Source organism: Cupressus sempervirens, chromosome 8 (assembly GCF_028749045.1).
Source record: "Cupressus sempervirens isolate cs-2001-9-10 chromosome 8, ASM2874904v1, whole genome shotgun sequence".
Lineage (NCBI taxonomy): Eukaryota > Viridiplantae > Streptophyta > Pinopsida > Cupressales > Cupressaceae > Cupressus > Cupressus sempervirens.
In genome coordinates, this window is record NC_143125.1 from 389,703,760 (window position 1) to 389,724,467 (window position 20,708).

A 20,708-nucleotide genomic window follows, 5' to 3' on the forward strand; every position below is an offset into this window, starting at 1 on the left:
ATTTCTACCTAGAAATTTCCCACAAAATGACTAAGGTAGGACAATTTTGTTTATAATGCACCTAATGCATCAGTTCCTTACAAGTTGAACATGATTTCTAGCATTGGATTCTAGATCTGATTACCACCCTAACCCTTTTCATTTGATCCTCTATATGTACTTGCAATGAATGGAATTGAAGGTGCTCCTACACCATACTCCTAGGGTGCATTGATCTCAAGTCCTCTTGAGATAAGCTCTTGCCTACTTAGGCCATGTTTCTGGATCTCTTGTTCATCGTTCCATACTAAATCTTCTTTAGGAAATCACTACCATTGAACCAAATATTTCTTGTATGTATTCTTCCTAGTTTATTTGATGACCTTGGTATCCAAGATCTTGTCAAGTCTCCTTGGTTCATGAGCTAGTATCCCTCAACATCTTCTTCAAGCTCTTCAAGTTGCACTTCTAAACTTGCATTCACATCACCTTTATATGGGGTTAGGTCAAAAATATTAAATATGGGAGAGATACCAAGGTTTGAGGTCAAATCTATCTCATAAGCATTCATTCCATGCTCCTTCAATATCTAACAAGGTCCTGCTTTATTCATGAGTAGTTTGGTATGCTTTCCCTTTGGTAACCTCTCCTTTTTCAAGTATTCCAAAACCAAGTCTCCAACCTACAACCAAAAATCTCTTCTATGCTTGTGTTTAGTCTACTTATACTTCTCTTCACTCTTCTCAAGTGCCAACCTCACTAAGTCATGAATCTCCTTCATGCTTTCTACAAACTCCTCTCCATGAAACTAACTAGAGTATTGGAAGGTAGTTCCTTGAGTTCTAGGATACCTCTTGGATTCTTTCCATACACTATTTTAAAAGGGCTCTTTACTTTACTTATATTGACCAAGCCATTAAAAGTAAACTTTTCTTGTGGTAGGATTGATTCCCACTTGTCTCCATGCTACTTTGTCAAGCATCTAAGTAGATTTCCAAGAGACTTGTTGACCACCTCTATTTGCGCATTTTTTTGCGAATGGTAGGTAGAGATAAAACTTAGGTTAGTTCCCAATTTACTCCACAAGGTCCTCCATAAATGACCAATAAACTTCACATCTCTATCTAATAGTATGGTTAGAGGTAAACCATGTACCTTGACAATCTCCTTGAAGAATAGACTTGCAATTGTTGATGCATTGTTGGTGCTTTTACAAGGGATGAAGTGGGAAATTTTACTAAATCTATCCACTAAAACATATATGCTATCATTTCCCTTTTGTGATCTAGGAAATCCCATCACAAAGTCCATGCTACACCTCTCCCGAGGCCTTGTAGGAATAGGCAAAGGTTGGTATAGTCTTGCATTAGTGGATGTACCCTTGGCCCTCTAATAGATTGTACATGTTTCCACAATCTTCCTCACTTTAGTGTAAATTCTTGGCCAATAGTAGAACCTTCTCACCTATTCCAAGGTCTTGTCCAATCCAAAACATCCTCCCATTCTACCTATATGCTTCTTCCTAATGATGTTCTACCTTATTGAACATTGTGGAATTCATAGTCAATGCCCCTTGAATAGTAGCACATTTTGAATCAAATAGTCTACATATTTAGTGTGATATGTTTTAGATAAGTCAAAACACACCTTATTTATTTCAAATAATTATCATCTTTATACATGCCTTTCAAAGCATTGATCCCTACACTTTGGAGTTTGATTTCTTAGACAAATAGGTTCCTCCTACTTAGTGCATCTGCAACTTTATTGAAAACTCCCTTCTTGTGTTTTATTGAAAAGCTGTAGGATTGAATTGATTGTACACATTTCATATGCTTGTGGCTTAGTTTCTCTTGGCTATTCAATAAACTTAAGGCTAGCTTGTTTATGAAAAAAAAAAATTCCTTTGGAAGGAGTTAGTGCCTCCATTTTTTCAACAACTGGACTAAGGCATATAGTTCCAAGTCATAAGAGGAGTATTTTCTCTTGGCTTCATTTAGTTTCTCACTAAAAAAGGCTATTGGCATCCCTTCTTAACTCAATACAACCCCTATAATCAAGTTAGAAGCATCACATTCAATAGTAATTTTTTTAAAAAGTCAGGGAACACTGGGATAGGTTTCTCAATTACCTTCTTCTTTAGCATTTGGAAAGTCTCCTTTGCATCCTTTTTCTACAAAAATTTACACTTCTATCCACCCTTGATGGTTTCAAGGATAGGAGCACACAACTGACTAAATCCCTTGATGAACCTTCTATAGAAAGAAGCAAGCTCATGAAAGCTTATGACTTCAGTCATAGTCCTAGGAGAAGGCCAACTCAAGATGGATTCCACCTTCTTAGGATCCATTTTTATGTTAAGTTCTAAGATTACAAATCCCAAATAAACAAGTTCTCCCTACATGAAAACAAACTTGTCCAAGTTTATGAAAAGCTTTTCTTCATGCAATCTTTTTAACACCATGTTAAGATTTTCAAAATGTTCCTCCTTACTCCTACTAAAAATAGGATGTCATCAAGGTATACTATGAATTTTTTTCCTAGGAATGGATTGAGAACTTCATTCATGAGGCTTATGAATGTGCTTGGATAATTTGACAATCCAAAAGGAATCACCCTCCATTCATACAAACCCTCGTTGGTTTTAAATGCAGTCTTCCACTCATCACCATCCCTAATCCTTATTTGGTGATAGCTACTTTTCAAATCTATCTTTTAATAGTACCTTTCTCTCCATAGTTGGTCTAATAGGTCTTATATCCTAGGCATAGAGAATCTATACCTAATAGTGATTCTATTTATTACTCTAGAATCAATGCATAACCTCCATTTTCCTTCCTTCTTAGGTGCCAAAAAGGAAGGTACTACACAAGGACTAAGGATTTTTGAAATCAATCCCTTATGTAGTAGTTATTGTATTTGTCTTACCATTTTTTGATTCTTTCTAGGGTCAATTTATATGATGCTTTATTAGGAAAAGTTTCTCTAGGGATAAGATCTATGTTATGGCTTATGTCTCTGATTGGGGGCAGCTCACTTGGAAATTCCTTGGTGAAAATGTCTTTATATTGGTCCAATAGGTATGCAACCTCCTTAGGACCCACATGTCTCAAGGGCTTTACTTCCTTCACAACCTTCTTAGGTCTATTATCCTTAGGAAAAATGACTAGGGCATACCATGGAGATTTTTCCTTCTTCACAACTTTTAGAAATTATTTTACATCTAAAAACAACAATTTAGGATCCTTTTATTCTTCTATAGAATCTGGTAAGGGTAAGAGAGTTACCTTTTCATCTTTTTTGTTGATGGTATATGTGTTCAATTTCCCATCATGGTGTGCCTCCACGTCATATTGCCATGGTCTCCCTAATATAAAATGATAGGCATCCATTGGTACAATGTCATAGAGAACTCTATCCTTTTACTTTTCAATCTAGAATTCCACCCAAGCTTGCTCCTCTATGATAGTTTTTTGTTTCTTTGTGAGCCAAGACACCATATAAGGGTTTGGATGTGGCACCCTCCTCAATTTCAACTTCTTTACTACCTTCTTAGATACCAAGTTTTTAGTAGACCCACTGTCAATCAACATCTTGTAGACTTTGTCTTTGCATTTGCATGTGGTCCTAAACAAGTTCTTCCTTAGAAGTGGTTCATGAGTCCTTGGGGCATTCAATAGTGTCCTCCTAATTACAAGGGCTTCTCCCTTATCAAGTGCTACATAATATCCTTGGGCTTCCTCTTCTTGATTGTCCTGTTCCTTGACTAGGTTTGCTCTCCTATCAATCTGATTCTTTTCATTTTCAAGACACTTAGATGCCAAGTGCCCTAGTTGTTTACATTAGTAACACCTTGGAGGTCCTAATGATCTCCCTCCTAATCTTCCCCTTGAGTCTCCTCTTCTTCCCCTTTGAGATCCTCTAGAATTTATTTCACTAAAGGAATTGTCCTGACTGATCTCCCCATACTCTCTAGGAGTTTGTCCTCTTCCACTACTTGTTCCTCTTCCTCTATTGATGAAATCTCTCTAGCTTCTTCCTTTTCCTCCTTGGTCTTGCTTCCTCTTAAGATTCTCCTCCACTTTCAATACAAACTGAAAGCATTTCTAGACTATGTTAGGAGAACATACTTAGCTCATCTTGGATATTCATCCTCAACCATTGCATATACCTAGCAAGTTTGACACACTTTGGTTCCACCAATTTGGACTTCATAGTGTGTTTGTGGAATTCCTTAGTGTAACTAGACACATCCATCTCCTTTTTCCTCAAACTTTGCCTCTTTTTAAGAAGTATAATCTCAAAGTCCTTAGGTGCATAGGCTTCCTTTATCAACGTCACCATCTTATTCTATGTACTTATCTTATTTTTTACCATCTTTACCCTCTCTACTTGAGTGAAATTCCACTAAGTTAAGGAAGATAACTTAAACTTGGATTTTTCTATCTTGACCTTTTGATGCTTTGGTATCTCATCATAGTCAAAGAAACTATGGAGTGCATCAATCCAATCCATCACTTTTTCTGGATCCATCTTCCCACTATAGACAAGAAGATCAAGTTTGGTGTCCATGGACCTTCTCTCTGTGGATTTCAAAGTCCTTAGGAACAACCTTTATTCTATAGGGATCCCTTCTTCTTCCTCTTGCCAAGGGGTTTCCTCATCACTCCCCTCCTTCTCATTCTTAGAGTTACCACTAAATCTTTTCCTAACTTTTTCTTTTAGTTTTTCCATCTCTCTCTTCATATGATTCCTTCTTAGCATCATGCTCTTTCACCACCCTCAGTAGTTCAACATTTGTCATTCTGTTAGGAAGTTCATTTTTATTTTCTTCTCCACCATCTAACATTGTTGTAAGTTGTTGTTCTCCAAATAGTTACTATGTTTCTCTAATACAACTTGGAGAAGATACCCTTGATTCTATCAAAGTATGTTACTTAGAAGTGCACAAAGCCACTCAACAATATAACCTAGGACTCCACAATGTGATTCCTAATACCCGCAATATCTAGACTAGATCAATTTCAAAGTCTATAACACCTCATCAAGGTAAATCAAGACACAAACTTAAGCCAAAAATTTTTAGGGATGAAATATGGCCTTCTTCACTATTAGATGTAGTTCCCAAATGTTTTAAAGCACAACTCCATAATGCTTTCTTAGGAAAATTAAACTATGCACCCAAGTCTCCAAATAGGGCTACAAGGAGACAATTAGGATTTGTGAAGGAAACCTTCTTGGAACTCCACCAAGTAAAGTCCTAAATAACTTCAAACACTCCAATCCATTAACCAAAAAACCTTACCAAGTTAGAACCCTTGACCAATCCCCTAACTCAAGTTGTTTGCAAAACTCTCTTAGGCCTAATAGGGCTGATTAGGTCAGTTTTCCAAAACAAGTATAATGAATTCAATAGAAATTATAACCAAACCTATTGGAATAATTCAAGGACATACCAAAAAATATAATTCCAAGTTCATATGTTTTGATTCTACCCCTGGGCCAAGTTATGCCTCAAAAACCCAAAACTAGATAGTCACATTTAGATGCCCATCTAGAGGGTTTAGAAATTTCTCCCAACACATCCTGACTCCTAATTTGAGATGCAAATATTCTTAAATTAAAACTTCACCCACCTTTCTTTCCACCAAGGCTCATATTTTTGCCATGGTGGAATCTCCAAGAAAGAGAAATTTTCTCTTGAAACCCTAGTTAGGGCCTTCTTACGACCAACAAGCAAACAAAAATTGAATCCTCCTAATCAATACGACTTGAAGATCTCAAACCACTTGCAAAACCTTCATATGAATTTTTTTCAACTTTTCCAATCCTTTAGAGCCTCATGTGAATTTGTACAATTTTGTACAAATAGTTTTTGGACAAAATTGATAGGAAAACAACATATTTTATTGATTCAAATGCAATGATTACATAAGATTCTTATCTTCTCTATTGAGAAAGGTTTCTCAACATTATTTATTCCATTCTCAATCAATTCCAACCAATAAAGGTGGTTTTGAATGTTGGGATTTGAAAAAGTTGCATTATGCAACATTTACAACTTTGATAACCTTTTGCAAAAGCTTTCAAATGTCTCCAAACTCTACCAAACTTTAATCCTAGACTCTACCTAGGAACTTAAGAAGGTTTCTATCAATAAATAACTATTTTTTAACCTTCTAAACTATTTTATCCTATTTCTACCTAGAAATTTCCCATAAAATGACTAAGGTAGACAATTTGGTTTATAACACACCTAATGCCTTCCTACCTTACAACTTGGACATGATTTATATCATTGGATTATAGATCCAATTACTATCGTAACTCTTTTCCTTTGATCCTCTATATGTGCTTGCAATGGATGGAATTAAAGGTGCTCCTACACTAGCAAGAAATAACATGAAGTTTTGGGTGGCCCAAGGCCATCTTTTGTACAATTAGAAATAGATGTCTTCCTTTCAATAAAGAAGTGTTGAATTAATTTTTTTGGGTGTGATATGATCTACCAAGAGATGATGGAGACATGCATCCCTAGATAGGGCCACTATTGGGATCTCAAAATTTGCAAGAATTTTGGAGTACCATGTTGAACTTTTGCAAAATAATTGCTATAAGAGCTTTTTGTGCCCATTTTACCCAACTAATACTTTAATTCCTACTAGGAGATTCAAGTGACCCATGCCCTAAATTCAACCTGTACATGCATCTCAAGTTATCAAATTTCAATTTTGATTCTTTTAATGAGATTCCTTTTTGAGCACTTGAGAAATCTGCATTTTTGCCTAAGTGTTAAACAATGTGAGAAGACCTAATTTGCATTTGAATATGTTGTAGTTGGTAAAGTTTTATGATTTACCACTTAGAGGATATTTAGTATGCATTTTAGAAAAGCTATATTTCAGATTTCAAGTCATTATGATAAATTCTGTTAGATTTTTTAATCCCTCAAGGACCTTCAAAGTTGGGTGCTTATCTCTATCATGATGTTTCCAGTTTGTGTTCAATACCAACTAGTCTCGTTTGTCTATGAATAATTTTACCTATTGATCCAAATGAAAAAATTCCTTCACCTCTGCATTCTTAAGGTCAAAAGCATCGTATGTTAAAGTTTTCATTCCTTGAATAATCTACTTGATTAATTTTCAAATGAGACCTTAATGCAATTTCTAATGTTTTAATGCAAATCATATTCACGAGATTATTAGGAGCCCCATTTGTGAGGTCATAAATTTTAATCCATGATAGATGAACCTACATTAATTATACCCCTAGAATCTATGCTCAAAATGATTTATCCATGCCTATTTCCATGTCTTGACCAATCCATTTGTCCATTTTTCAAGAGTCATTTTGTTTGCAAAAATCTATGTTTGGCATGAGTCCCTACTTCTGTAGATTTGAGAAGCTAAATTTTCTAGTCTTATATTGGTTAACAAATTTTTCTCATTATATATATTTTTTCTCTTACTCTTTATGTCCAAATAGTGGAAACAAATATTCCTAATAGCTAAGATGTTGAGTATACTAGTAAAACTTCCCTCTTCACTTTGAAGGCACATCTCCCTTGTAAAGGAAAAATGTGCAATGGAAATGTTTTTATTTCCTAACTAACATGGGTATTCTCTTATCCCAAGAGCATAAGAAACAAATACCAAGTATCTCGTATCCTTGAAGGACTTGGGCATGAGATTTATTCACAAATGATATTACCTTACTTACAACTGTAAATCTGATAGATTTTCATTTCCCTCTTTCCTAGTCCTACATGCAACTATGATACTCCCATTATGAATAACTAATAAAAAATTAATTATCTAACTTCAAGAGTGTGAATGAAAAATGAAAGAAAATGTACTATAACTAATGTAATTACCAAATTACTAATTTATCATTAAACTTCAAAAATATTCTAATATGCTAAAAGTCAACAATATTTAGTCCCATTAGCATCCCATTCATCACACAAAAGAGGAAATAACAATAATGAACAAACAAAAAATATTAACAAAATTCTCGAGACTTACTCAATTGTCTCAACAATAGGGGAGAATGCACATCAAAATTTGTCAATCCTTTTCATTAAATTTCAAAATAATACATATAGGCACTTTAACATATGATCATTACAAATATTAAGTTTCTTGAGAGATTAGGAAAGTATAAGAGGAAGAATGACACTTGTCATTCCTACAATAGAATAATAATTATAAAAGGGGCTAGGAAGCTGAAGTGTTAACATTTCCATCATTGGTCTTCTTGGTGTTTTCTTGGCCCAACTTGTAAGCCTTCATAGATTCCAAGAAAACCAAAAGTTCATCTATGTTGGGGATTTGCGCATTATTAGAACAATTCATCTAGTAATCATGATCCCCTGGTAGTTTGTTGATTTTGTGAGATCATGATTGTGCATTATTGAAATCTTTAGCCAACATTCCATGTAAAGTAGTGAGCTTGTGTGCTACACAAGAAAACTAGATAGATTTTGCTATAGAAAATAACATGGTGAAATATGGTATAGGAAAAAACAAAGATGTAACAATACTTTAGAATTGTGTGATAGGAAGACAAAAAAAAAATGACGCTATAGGAAATTGATGTCATGTTATAGTATGTTTTTTAGTTGGACTAAATTTTTGGTGTTTGTAAAGTTCTACGATGTGGTGGCATAAATGAAATAGTGATTGAATAATCTTTCCAATTATAGCCACTTAGGACAAAGTTAGTTTTTATTCTAGGATTGAGTCAATTTTCTTTCTAAGTGTGTGTGTGTTTGAAATAATTAGGTCAGCTATGTAATCAATGACTATAGGAAGTTAGTGGTAGATTTTGATGCTTGATCGATCCTTTCATGATTTGAAAATAGTTTTTTCTTTCTTGTTTTTCTGTGTTGACATTTCATTTTCCCAATCTTAGAAATGGGAAAGTATTAAAAAGGAAAATTTTGTAACTGAATGGGGATCTAATACAACGGAAGATAATAGAAAAGATTTTTGAGTATTCTGAATTTTTGTGGGTTTTCGTGTTGGATGCATTTTCCTTTCCTATTTTTTCTCTAAAATAAAAATAATGAATTTTGAAAGTAATTCAATGAAATAATCATAGGTTAACCAAATATTTGTCTAGTTTTCAATCCAACTAAATTTTTGTGGTCTAAAATTTGCTATGGGAGAACCAATTTTCTAAGTGGTTAAATGTAAATCCCCATTGTTATGAGGGTTATGACAGCATATGGAATTCTTTTAGATTCTCTGCAATCTATTTTATGGGATCACAGTGGGTTGTGTATTTTCTTTTTATTTTCATCTATTTTTACTATTTTGGTTGGCATAGTCTATGTCTGTACGAAAAGGAAACTCAAGATCATGGTGAATATCTTCATGTATTCACCAATGCGTTGAAATCACATAAGTGATATGTGATAGTGGTAAAGGTTGGTTTGAATAATGAAGTTAAAGATTTTTTTAATGACATAGGTTCATTATCAATGGTTAGTTTGTGATTGTATTCTAAAACCATGCATGTAGAAAGGTAGTGTAGGTTCAAACATGGATTAACATTGCTTGGTAGTCAGTTTGTATTTGGTTTGACCCTAAGTTTTTACATTCGAAGGTGATTAAAGTTTTCCATGTATTTAAATCTCAATATAGAAGAATCTGGTTATTTTCCACTAAGTCTTTGCAAGAAAGTCAATGTTGCTACAGGAGGTCAAATGGGTTCTTATCACATATCTTCACATTAGTTGGTATTAAGAGAGTCAGCTAGATGTCAATCTGAGTTAATTAGAATTATCAATCCTAAAGTTGCATGAAAGCCTTGGAGTAGGCTTAGTTGAGTGATTTATTTCCTCCTAAGTTTTCCAAGGTGAGGCTCTGCATCATTTTTGTTATCAGAGCAAGAGTCCTCAGATTGTGTGAAGTTACCTATTGTATATACCTAATCAAGAGTCCTTAGCAGGGTCAATGAAGATGGTGACCAGTACAAAATTAGTTAAAATGGTTGAGGAACAAGAGAAGCTCTATCAAAAAGAGAATGAATAAGTGAAGGGGATGTTAGTAGAATTAGCAAATAAGTTGGAACACATGAAAAAATGTCGTTAAGAAGAAAGAAATGAAAGAAGAAGAAGAGGAGGAAGAAGTTCTAACAAATGAAGAGGATGACGTATCTAAACATGAGAGGCCATTCATAGGCCATTCATTAGAGCTTTGAAGGCTTTGGGAGGAAAGTTGAATCAATTTTGGAATGGATGGAAGCTTTAGACAATTTCTTTGAATGTGAGAATATTTTAGAATCATAGCAAGTGAAGGTGGCTAAGTTTTAAGATGAAGGGGGCAACCCTTACATGGTGGAATTTTCTACAAGAAGAAAGAGTAAAGGGAGACAAGAAGAAAAAAATTTCATGGAAGAAGATGGTGTACAATTACACTAGAAGAGATAGAATCTCAAAGAAGGGATATAGATATCCGCACTTATATAGGGGAATTCCAAAAATTAAATCTAAGGTCAAAATTGGTAAAACTTGAGAGTGTCAAGGTAGCAAGACACCTAAATGGTCTACGAATGAACATACAAGAGGAGTTGCAACTATTAAGTCCCAACACAGTAGCTAAATGTTACCAACTAGATTTGAAATTGGAAGAGAAGATTAAGAGAAGACAAGAGAATAGCAATAGAAGTAGAGGAAGACATTAATTTAGATGATGGGGAACATTTAGAGGAAGAAGCCCAAATTTTCAGCCACAACTTGAGACACATAGTTAAATAACCAAGATTGATAATTTTAGAGGAAGCTTGAAAGGTAGAAGACCAAATTTTAGAGGGAGATCACCAGGAAGAATTAATGGAACAATAAGATGTTATAATTGTAACCAAGAAGGTCACATGGCACAAAAATGTCCATCAAAGACAACCTCTCATAGTCATGGAGAAAGGAGAATACACCTTGCACAAGATGTTGATTCACAAAATGATTTAGAAACTTATGGTTATACAGAGAGAGGAGAAGTCCTTATGATGAGAATAACACTTATAAAGATGCCTATAAAAGAAAAACCACCATAGAGGAAATCTATTTTTAGAACTACTTGTAATCTAGAGGAAAATTTTGCAACATATTGGTAGACTCTGGTACCATAAAAAAATTTGTAGCTCTTGAAATGGTGGAGAAGTTAAAATTACCAAGAACACCTCATTCATATCCTTATAAAGTATCTTTCTTGAATAAAGGACATCATAAAATAGTGGATGAACAAGCTTGGGTTGAATTTAAGATTAGAGCATACAAAGATAGATTGTTGTTTGACATTGTCAATATGGATGCATGTTACTTACTTTTTGGCTGGTCATAGCAATATGATCTCAAGGAGAAACATGATGGAGTAAAGATTACATACATGATTACAAAGAATGGAAAGTTCATTGAATTAATACCTCTAACCAAATCAAGACAAGAAGAAGCAAAAGCTACAGAAGCTAAAATCATGGTAATGGGTAAGAAAGAATTTCTAAAGGAAGTTAAAGGAAAGGAGTGTCCACTCCTTGCATTGATCCCTATACTAAAAGATAAATGACAAGAGAATGTTGAAGATCATATTGAGGAAGAAAATTCAAAAATGGAAAGTCCAAACTTGAAGGTGGAAGTGGTAGAAAAGAAGAGAAAAAGGTAGTGGAAGAAGTTAAACCAATTCTAGACAAGTACAATGAAATAATAGTTGATGGTATGCCAAGAAGTCTCCCACCTATGCAAGAAATTAGTCATTGCATTGATCTCATACTAGGTTCAACAATTCCCAATAAGGATGCATACAAGCTAACACACAACAGAATGAAGAAATGGCAAGGAAAATTGAAGAACTATTGGAAGCCAATTTGATTGGAAAGAGTCTAGGCCCATGTGTAGTACGTATAGTCATAGCATCTAAGAAAGAAGGAATATGGAGGCTTTGCAAAGATTTTAGAGCACTTAAAAGCATCACCATAAGGTATAGATTTACAACACCTAGGAGAGAAGGTTTACTTGATTGTTTAGGTAAAGCAAGATACTTTTCAAAAATTGATTTGAAAAATGGATACCATCAAATAAGAATTAGACCAGGAGATAAATGGAAAACAATGTTCAAAACAAAAGAGAGATTATATGAGTGGAAGGTAATTCCATTTGGATATTCTAATGCTCCTAGTACATTTATGAGACTTATGAATGAAGTTCTCAACATTTTTGTTGGAAATTTTGTGATAGTATATCTAGATGACATTTTAGTTTTCAAGAACACAAAAGAGGAGTATTTAAAACACTTAGACTTGGTGTTAAGGCCACTACAAGAAGAAAAGTTGATGATTAATTTGGAGAAATGCAATTTCATGTAAGAAGAACTAACACACCTTGGATTTTTAATATCAAAAGGAACACTCAAGATGGATCAAGATAAGATAAGTGCAATTATTTCTTAGCCAATTCCTAAGACTATTGCAGCAGTTAGAATCTTCCAATATTTATCCACTTTCTACAGATAGTTTATTAGGAATTTTATGTTGATTTGTGCACCAATTTTGAATACTATAAAAGGAGGGTAGAAATGTAACTTTTTTTGGATAGTAGAAGTGAATGAAGCCTTTAAAATTCTTAAGAAGGAAGTAGTTCAACAACTAGTCCTCACATTTCCTGATTTTAGTAAAGTCTTTCAAATAGAATGTAATGCAAGCAACATAGCAATATGACTTGTACTTAGTCAGGAGGTAGACCTATAGCCTTCTTTAGTGAGAAACTCAATGAAGCTAAACATAAATATTCATCCTATGATTTGGAAATGTATGCCCTTTTCCAATACCTTAAGAAATAGAGACACTACTTGCTGCCCAAAGAATTTATTGTATACATGGTTAACTAGGCCCTCAATTTCATAAATATTCAAGAGAAACTAAATCATAGACATATGAAATAGGTGGAGACATTACAAGCTTTTACTTTTTCTATAAAACTTAAAAAGGAAGTTTGAAATAAGGTTGATGACGCTTTAAGTAGAAAAACTTTGACCACAACAAAAATTTAGTTGGAAACTATAGGAGTTTCAAATTTGAAAGATATGTATGATAATGATGTTGATTTCAAAGAAATTTATCAAGCATGTACTAACTTGGATGATGGGTACAATCATGAGTATGTAGATTTTCTAATTCAAGAAGGGTTACTATTCAAAGGCGGACAACTTTGCATACCAAAATGCTCAATGAGAGATAAAATCATATAAGAAAAACACAGTGGAGAACTATCCAGTCACTTTGGACTAGATAAGACTTTAGAGCTAGTTCATAGACATTAATTTTGGAGAAAGTTACAGAAAGATGTGAGAAAATTTGTAGAAGAATGCACAATTTGTTAGAAAAGAAAAGGAAAAAGTACTAATGTTGGATTATATCAACCCCTACCCATTCCTTCAAGACCATGGGAAAGAACTACTATGAATTTTGTTATGGGATTACCAAAAACCAAAAAAGGATATGATAGTTTTTTTGTTATGGTAGATAGATTTAGTAAAATGGCACATTTCCTACCATGCAAATCTACTAAATATGCTTCATACATAGTAGATCTCTTCTTCAAAGAGATAGTTTGAATTCATGGATTACCATTGAATGTTGTATTAGATAGAGATGATAGATTTGTAGGTCATTTTTGGAGGACCCTTTGGAAGAAACTTGGCACAAACCTATCTTTCTCATCTGCATATCATCCACAAATCGATGGCCAAATGAAAGATGTTAATAGATCTTTGGGAAACTTGTTAAGATGCTTTACAAAAAAATACAAAGAAAAATGGGATTTTATACTTGCTCAAGCTTAATTCTCATGCAATGAAATAATGAATAGAAGCACAGGAAAATATCCATTTCAAATTGTGTATGCCACACACCCAGGAGAAATTCTTGAGCTTAGAGAGCTTATAAGTTACACTTTCCTTAGTAGTTCACATGGTGAAGAATTTTCTGAAGCTATTAAGGAGGTCCAAGATCAAGTCAAGTTTTAGCTACAAAATTCAAATAAAAAATACAAAGAATTTTCTAATCAGAAAAGAAAAGAAGTACATTTCAATGTTGGTGATTTAGTGTGGACATATTTGAAGAAAGAGAGACTACCTCAAACCAAGCATACAAAATTATTGCCTAAGAAGGTTGGTCCTTGTCAAATCTTAGCAAAGTATGGACACAATGCATACAAGATTTAGTTACCTCTAAAAATTGGCATCTCACCCACATTTGATTTTTATGATATCACACAATAAAAAGTTTAGAAACACAACTAACACACAAGGATTTAGTAATAATAGATTTTCAATAAATACCCAAACCAACACCACCTCAACCAGAGAAGATACTCGATACAAAGATAAAGAAGACTCAAAGGAGACAATACACTTAGTATTTAGTCAAATGGAAGAATACACCTACAATAGAAGCAATTTGAATGGATGAGACACAAATCAACAAGTATGGTTCATCACTACAACACCTCATCTCAAGTGGACTTGAGATTCACTCCATAAGGGAGTATGCTACAAGAGAAAAGTAGACATATTTTTCTATAGGAACTAACATGGTGAAATATGCTACAAGAACAAACAAAGATGAAACAATACTTCATAATTGTGCAATAGGAAGATAAAAAAAAGATGATGCTATAGGTGTATGCACCTAAAATGGTCACCTAGACTATGGGCCCCCATTATTCAATTTATCAAATTTCCTGAATCAATGGTTTGTATTATTTTATTAAATCAATTTAAACCAATTTTCTTGATCAAATTTGATTTTTAAAATTTTTAAGGTTGATTATTTTTTTCTAAGTCTTATTTAATTAAAAGAAAATTTCCCTTTTAATTAAATAAAATAAGTCCTCATTTAATTAAAAGAAAACTTGTCATTTAATTAAACAATTCATCCACATTTAATTAATTAAGAGAAAATCTCCTCTTTTAATTTAATTAAATATTTTGTATTTAATTAAAAGAACTTGCTCCCTTTTAATTAAATAAAAATTCCACTTAAATATCTCTTTTTGATGAAAAAGGAAATAAAAAATTAAATAAATTAAATAAATATTTTTTTATTTTGTAATTGGGATTCCATTTAATTTTCCTCCTCTTTTCTCCCACATGAAAAAGGAAATAAAAAAAATAAAAAATTAAATAAATCTGTTTTTTGTTTTCTCTACACTTAATGTGGGAGTTATCTTTTTTCTCTTTCCACTTTCTTCTCCAACACTCCTCTTTTCTCATTGGTAGAATTTTGTCTCACATGAATCAAACTCTATTATCCCATATTTTTTATGAGAAGCCTCTCACCTCCATATTTTCTTTTATAAGGGAGAGTCCTCTCCTCATTTTGGACATCCATTATTATGCTATTGTTATGCTACAGGTTTGGAGAGAGATTTTTGAAGGAGTTTGAATACTAAAGCTTTTTGTGGAGAACTTCTATCCTTTTGTCTTATTCTCTCTTGCATGCATGGCTTCCATCATGAGCTTTCATCCTTGCATTTGCATATTAACTTAGATACATATTTGTTTTCATATTGCATTGTTATTACATTTCTCTTCTTGCATTGTTTTGCATTGTTATCATTTATATTAGGTTTCATCTCCATTTGCATACATATTGAATCCTTGAATCTCTTGTTTCATGGTGTACTTGCATGGGTAAAAACTAAGTCAAATTGAGGGCTTTCGTTACAAACCTTTGCACTCCATGAATAAAGAGCTATGAGCCACCATTCGAGACCTCATTTTTGAGCAATCTTGAATATAAGAACTCACAAAAGTGTGCTCACATTTTAGGCATACATTTTTTGGCACCCACCATGGGGAAACCCACCTTTACTTTCTGGTTTTGGATATTATTAGATCTAACCCCCTTGTATGAATTCGTTGGAGACAAAAAAAATCTTAAATTTGAAAGTTTTGATCATATCTTCTAGAAGGCTAGGTATTTTGATCTGAATTGTTTTTCACAAGGTGGTGACATATCAAGGAAGCTTCAATCTAACTTTCATTTTTTTTGAGGTATTTTTGATTTTTTATGATTTTTCCTTGACTTTTCATGAAAAATCATTTTTAGGAGAAAATTAGCACATTTCTCAAAAAAACCTACATTTTTGAAATTTTTTTTGAATTCTAAATAGAGTTTATTCTTTGTATTTTGATTTTAGAGATGATATTAGTGCTCAATAATTTGATTTACAAAAATTGGTTTGTTTTGACAAAATGGCTCCCTAGGGCACAAATTAAAAAATCTTTTCAAAAATCTAATATTTTTGGAAAGCTCTTTGATTTTTGATAGGGGTCTATTTTGTGCATTTAGGGTTTTGGATCCAAATTCATATCATATAGGTCTAATCTTTATGACTAGGTCAAAAAAATCAATAAAAAAGGACATTTAATGAACAACTTGCATTTAATTTTTACAATGGATCAATGCATGATGTGAATTTTCATTTGGGTTATTTTTTGATTACTATCACTTTAAAAAATTAGATTTTTAGATTTAACCCTAGTTTTACATAAATTGGATATATATATATATATATATATATATATATATATATATTGCATATCTTGTGTTTGCTTATTTTCCTTGTTGCTTTGTTCATTGTGAGCAAGCGTTCAAGCATAAACAAGAGGTACAATAGAGAAAAGACTATTTGCAAGGATTACCAAGTATTTTGTTTGATCTCTATAACATTTGGATTTGAAACTAAAATGAACATCTCATATGTTTGGCTTGAGTGCTTTTACATGCTTTCATAGATTCACACTTCATTTGGTGCTCTAAAATTGGATCTAGATTTGCTTTCAAACATCTGTGTTTCACACAGCAATTAGGCCCTATGAACACTATTTGGGAGATCTTGAGAGATTGAGCTTCATTCGTTTGCTTTACATGTGAAGCTTCTCTTGATGAAGGATCCCCTTGTAGGTAGGGAAGGATATTTATTATTATCTTGCTATTTCGCTTGGATTTGTCCTCAATATCCATTAGTCCTTTCTCTTTTGAGATTGGTGGTGTTTGTTGTTAGTTTTTTTAAATTGTTGGTGAGGTGATTTCAAATTATCATGTCAAAGAATCTTGTTTTCTATGTTTAGGTAAGGTGAAGAGGCTAGAGGAGTATGCTATGTTCCCTTTTGGGCACATTAGAAACTTAGAACTGTTGAATCCAAACCAAGTCCCCATTTGATACAACTTTATGATTCTTCCTTGATTAGAGAGGGTTAACCATAGTGGACATTCCCTTTATTGGATCAACCATGTGGATGAAACTTCAAGCGATAATAGCCATTTTTGATATGGTAGTAGCAACCACTATATAAATGTCCTTGTGGAAGAAATCCTCATAGGTGTAGTCTTTTTTTGAGTTTTTAGATCTCTTCAATATCTTCAAAATCCTTAGAATATGTCAAAACCATGGTGCACCATGATTGGATTTTGCCCACTCTAGATTGTAAAAGCTATAGAGTTGAACATTACTAAGAACCATAGTGTTGCCAAATTTTCTTTTCTAGGACTATGTGCATGATTGAAAAATATTTTGAGAACATACATAGTAGTGGTTCTAGGGATTAGATTGATACTACGACACTATTCTTGTTCATGTGCAAGGTTGCTTCATCCCTTTCTCATTGTGTGAATAAATTTGCTTGAACTCCTTGATTTCTATCTTGCATGCTTTGTTCATGATTAAAAATCTATTGATACACCTAGTTGGACATTTAAAATGAACAAAATTTGAGTTCCTGAGTCAAGACTCTATGATCAAACTACCCTATTGCCCTATTATTTTCAATCTGCCTAGGTTGATCCAATTCATATTAGGCTACTTACCCCATTATTAGAAACCTGTTTGCACCTTGAGTTATTGTGCTTTGACCTCTTGAATCAGTAATCATTGATTTCACAAGAGACCTTGTTTGAAGTTGGTGAGTAAGAGACCATCCTTGTTGAGAAAGATATACCTTGGATTCTTTGATATTATGCTTAGAGAATCTTAGTAATCTCTTGTCCATCCACTTTCATCAAAATTCAATTTTAATTATTTATAATTTGGGTAGATAATCCTCTTGGTCCATATGTGCTAGAGTATTCACCCAAAGTTGTGGGCACCTCTGTGGTAGTGTTGGTTTATGCCTATTGCAAAATTCTATCTTATCATCTCTTTTGGACAAGTGAGTGCTTTTACTATCCTAGTTTGGTACCAACATTTCTTAGGCTTATCTTATCAACTAGTACCTTTTCTTTCATGTTGGTTACAAGTGCTATTACATGTTTCTCAACATTAAAATGAACTCAAATGGTATCAAAATTCCCAAAATGACTCTTGGTTTTGTTTCTTCTTCATCTTCCATGTCTTTCTAATCTCTCATTTCCATTCTTCCTCTTCTTCATTTCTTCTTGATTATTTTCCTTCTATTATCATATAGTCTACCTTCTTCTATTCATCCTTTCTCTTCTTCCATGCTTGATTCTTCCTCTTCTAGAACAATGAATCCCAACTGTCTTGCTATGGACCCTCACTTGAGAGAAGATGATCTTGACCTTCTTTTTGAATTTGGAAATTGTTGTCACTCCAATAGATACATGGATGCTAACATTGCAACAAAAATGATTAAACAAATTGGATAAATCAAACACCTTTGCTAGGATCATACACAAGATCACCTTACGATATCCTTCTTCCAAGCATTCTTCATCTTTGAAGTCTTACTTTGTTTCTTCTAGATTTCATTTGCATTCCTCATCTTCCAAGTCTTATCATGATTCTTCTAAATATCAATCATCTTCTTCATATTCCAAGTCTTACCATGATTCTTCTAAATATCATTCATGTATGTCTTCACTTACCTCTTCTTTACAATATCATTCTTCTTCTACTTCTACCAAGAGTCTTATTCCTCTTATTGAGACATACCATAATGAACAACATGAAAAGTCTTGTGATATGCATATCTATAATACCTATAGTGACAATGATTATGATGATCATGACTATTATATTCCTGCATGTCCTAAAATTCCTCCTAGTCCCATGCTTGTGCTTGAAGGGGATGAGTCACTGATAGATATTTATGGTAATCCATATGACTCAAATCTTGAAAAAAACATTGATAAATTTTGTGAACAATACCTAAATGATAAATTTGATTATTTTGAGGAAGAGAAAGTTTTTTTAATCTGTTGAAATAAAACATCAATGCCATAAGAGTTTCTCTTCTCAAAACCCTCACACTAAAAATAAAGATTACACTCTTGAGAAAGATCATGTTAATGTTGAACCTTTATCTTTTGATGCTCCCCTTCCATCTTCTACTTCCTCCACTATCCATACATCCCCTTGTTGGGCCCATTTACCGTTGCACCAAAAGCCATGACTGTTAGTGAACATGGAACACCACATAATTAACCACCTATGGGCAAGGGAGCACGTTGCATCACCCAAAAATCTCCCCCTTGACGTGCATACCAGGTGCTTACGTGGGTCGGGAAGGCACCGGGGAGATTTGAACCCATGACCAAGCCAAAACCAGGCTCTGATACCAATTGTGGGGCCCATTTGCCCTTGCACCAAAAGCCATGACTGTTAGTGAACATGGAACACCACATAATTAACCACCTATGGGCAAGGGAGCATGTCACATCACCCAACAATCTCCCCCTCGATGCGCATAGTTCACTAACAGTCATGGCTTTTGGTGCAACGGTAAATGGGCCCAACACCCCTAAACAATCTAAGTCACTCAAATCTTCTACCAATCCTTTATCCAACAAAGATCCTAATGTTTTTCATGCAGTTCCCTATAGTTATCCTCAAATGCTACCTCTTAAAGAAACTCAAGATAACCTTCACTTGGCTACAAATACTTTTGATAATGCTAAACCTAAAGAGCCTAAGCCTTCATGCGCTATAGCACATGCTTCAACTAGTCCTTCATCATCTATTCCAAAGTCTTCCATACAATTCCAACATGCTTCTTTCTCCTTAGGAGTTTCTTCATGTCAAGAGGACTCTAGAAATGATAAAGAAAAGAATATAAAGAAAGATCAAGATCAAGAACCCTCCATGTCATCCAATTATTTTCATGATGTCTCTAGTCCATTTCATGGTTCTTTTCATCCTTTTTGACCTTCCTCATTCATTCTGCCATGTCTTAAGTCTTCTTTGAAGTAAGATCAAGCTACTACTCACACTACTGAGCTTATTGACAATCAAAATGACCTCAATACAGTTGCACCTTCCAAAGATGACAGTTCCATTAAGGTTATTAAAAATAGTGTTGATACTTCTAGTGTTGAGCTTATTGAAAATCAAGAGAAAAACTTTACACTTATGCAATCTAAAGATCCTTGTCAACATCAAAGTCTTCCATATTCTTATTCTACCACTCCATATTCCCTTCCACTTTCTACTCTTCCTAAGTCTTCTCAAGCTTCAAGTACTCCTATCAAAGAAGTTTCTCCTATTAAAGATGTTCATGTTCCTATCAAAAATTCTAATGATCACTCTAAAGATGTTGATGTTCTTGATTGTCATATAGATGTTGATGAACTTATTGATTATCCTTTTGTATCTTCCACATCCATCTTTGGACCTCCCCCACCAATACTAAATGCTTCACATCTTCCTTCCATCTTGGTCCTTATTTCCCTTCACTTTCCTCTCCAAAATCTCCTAATTCTCCATCCAT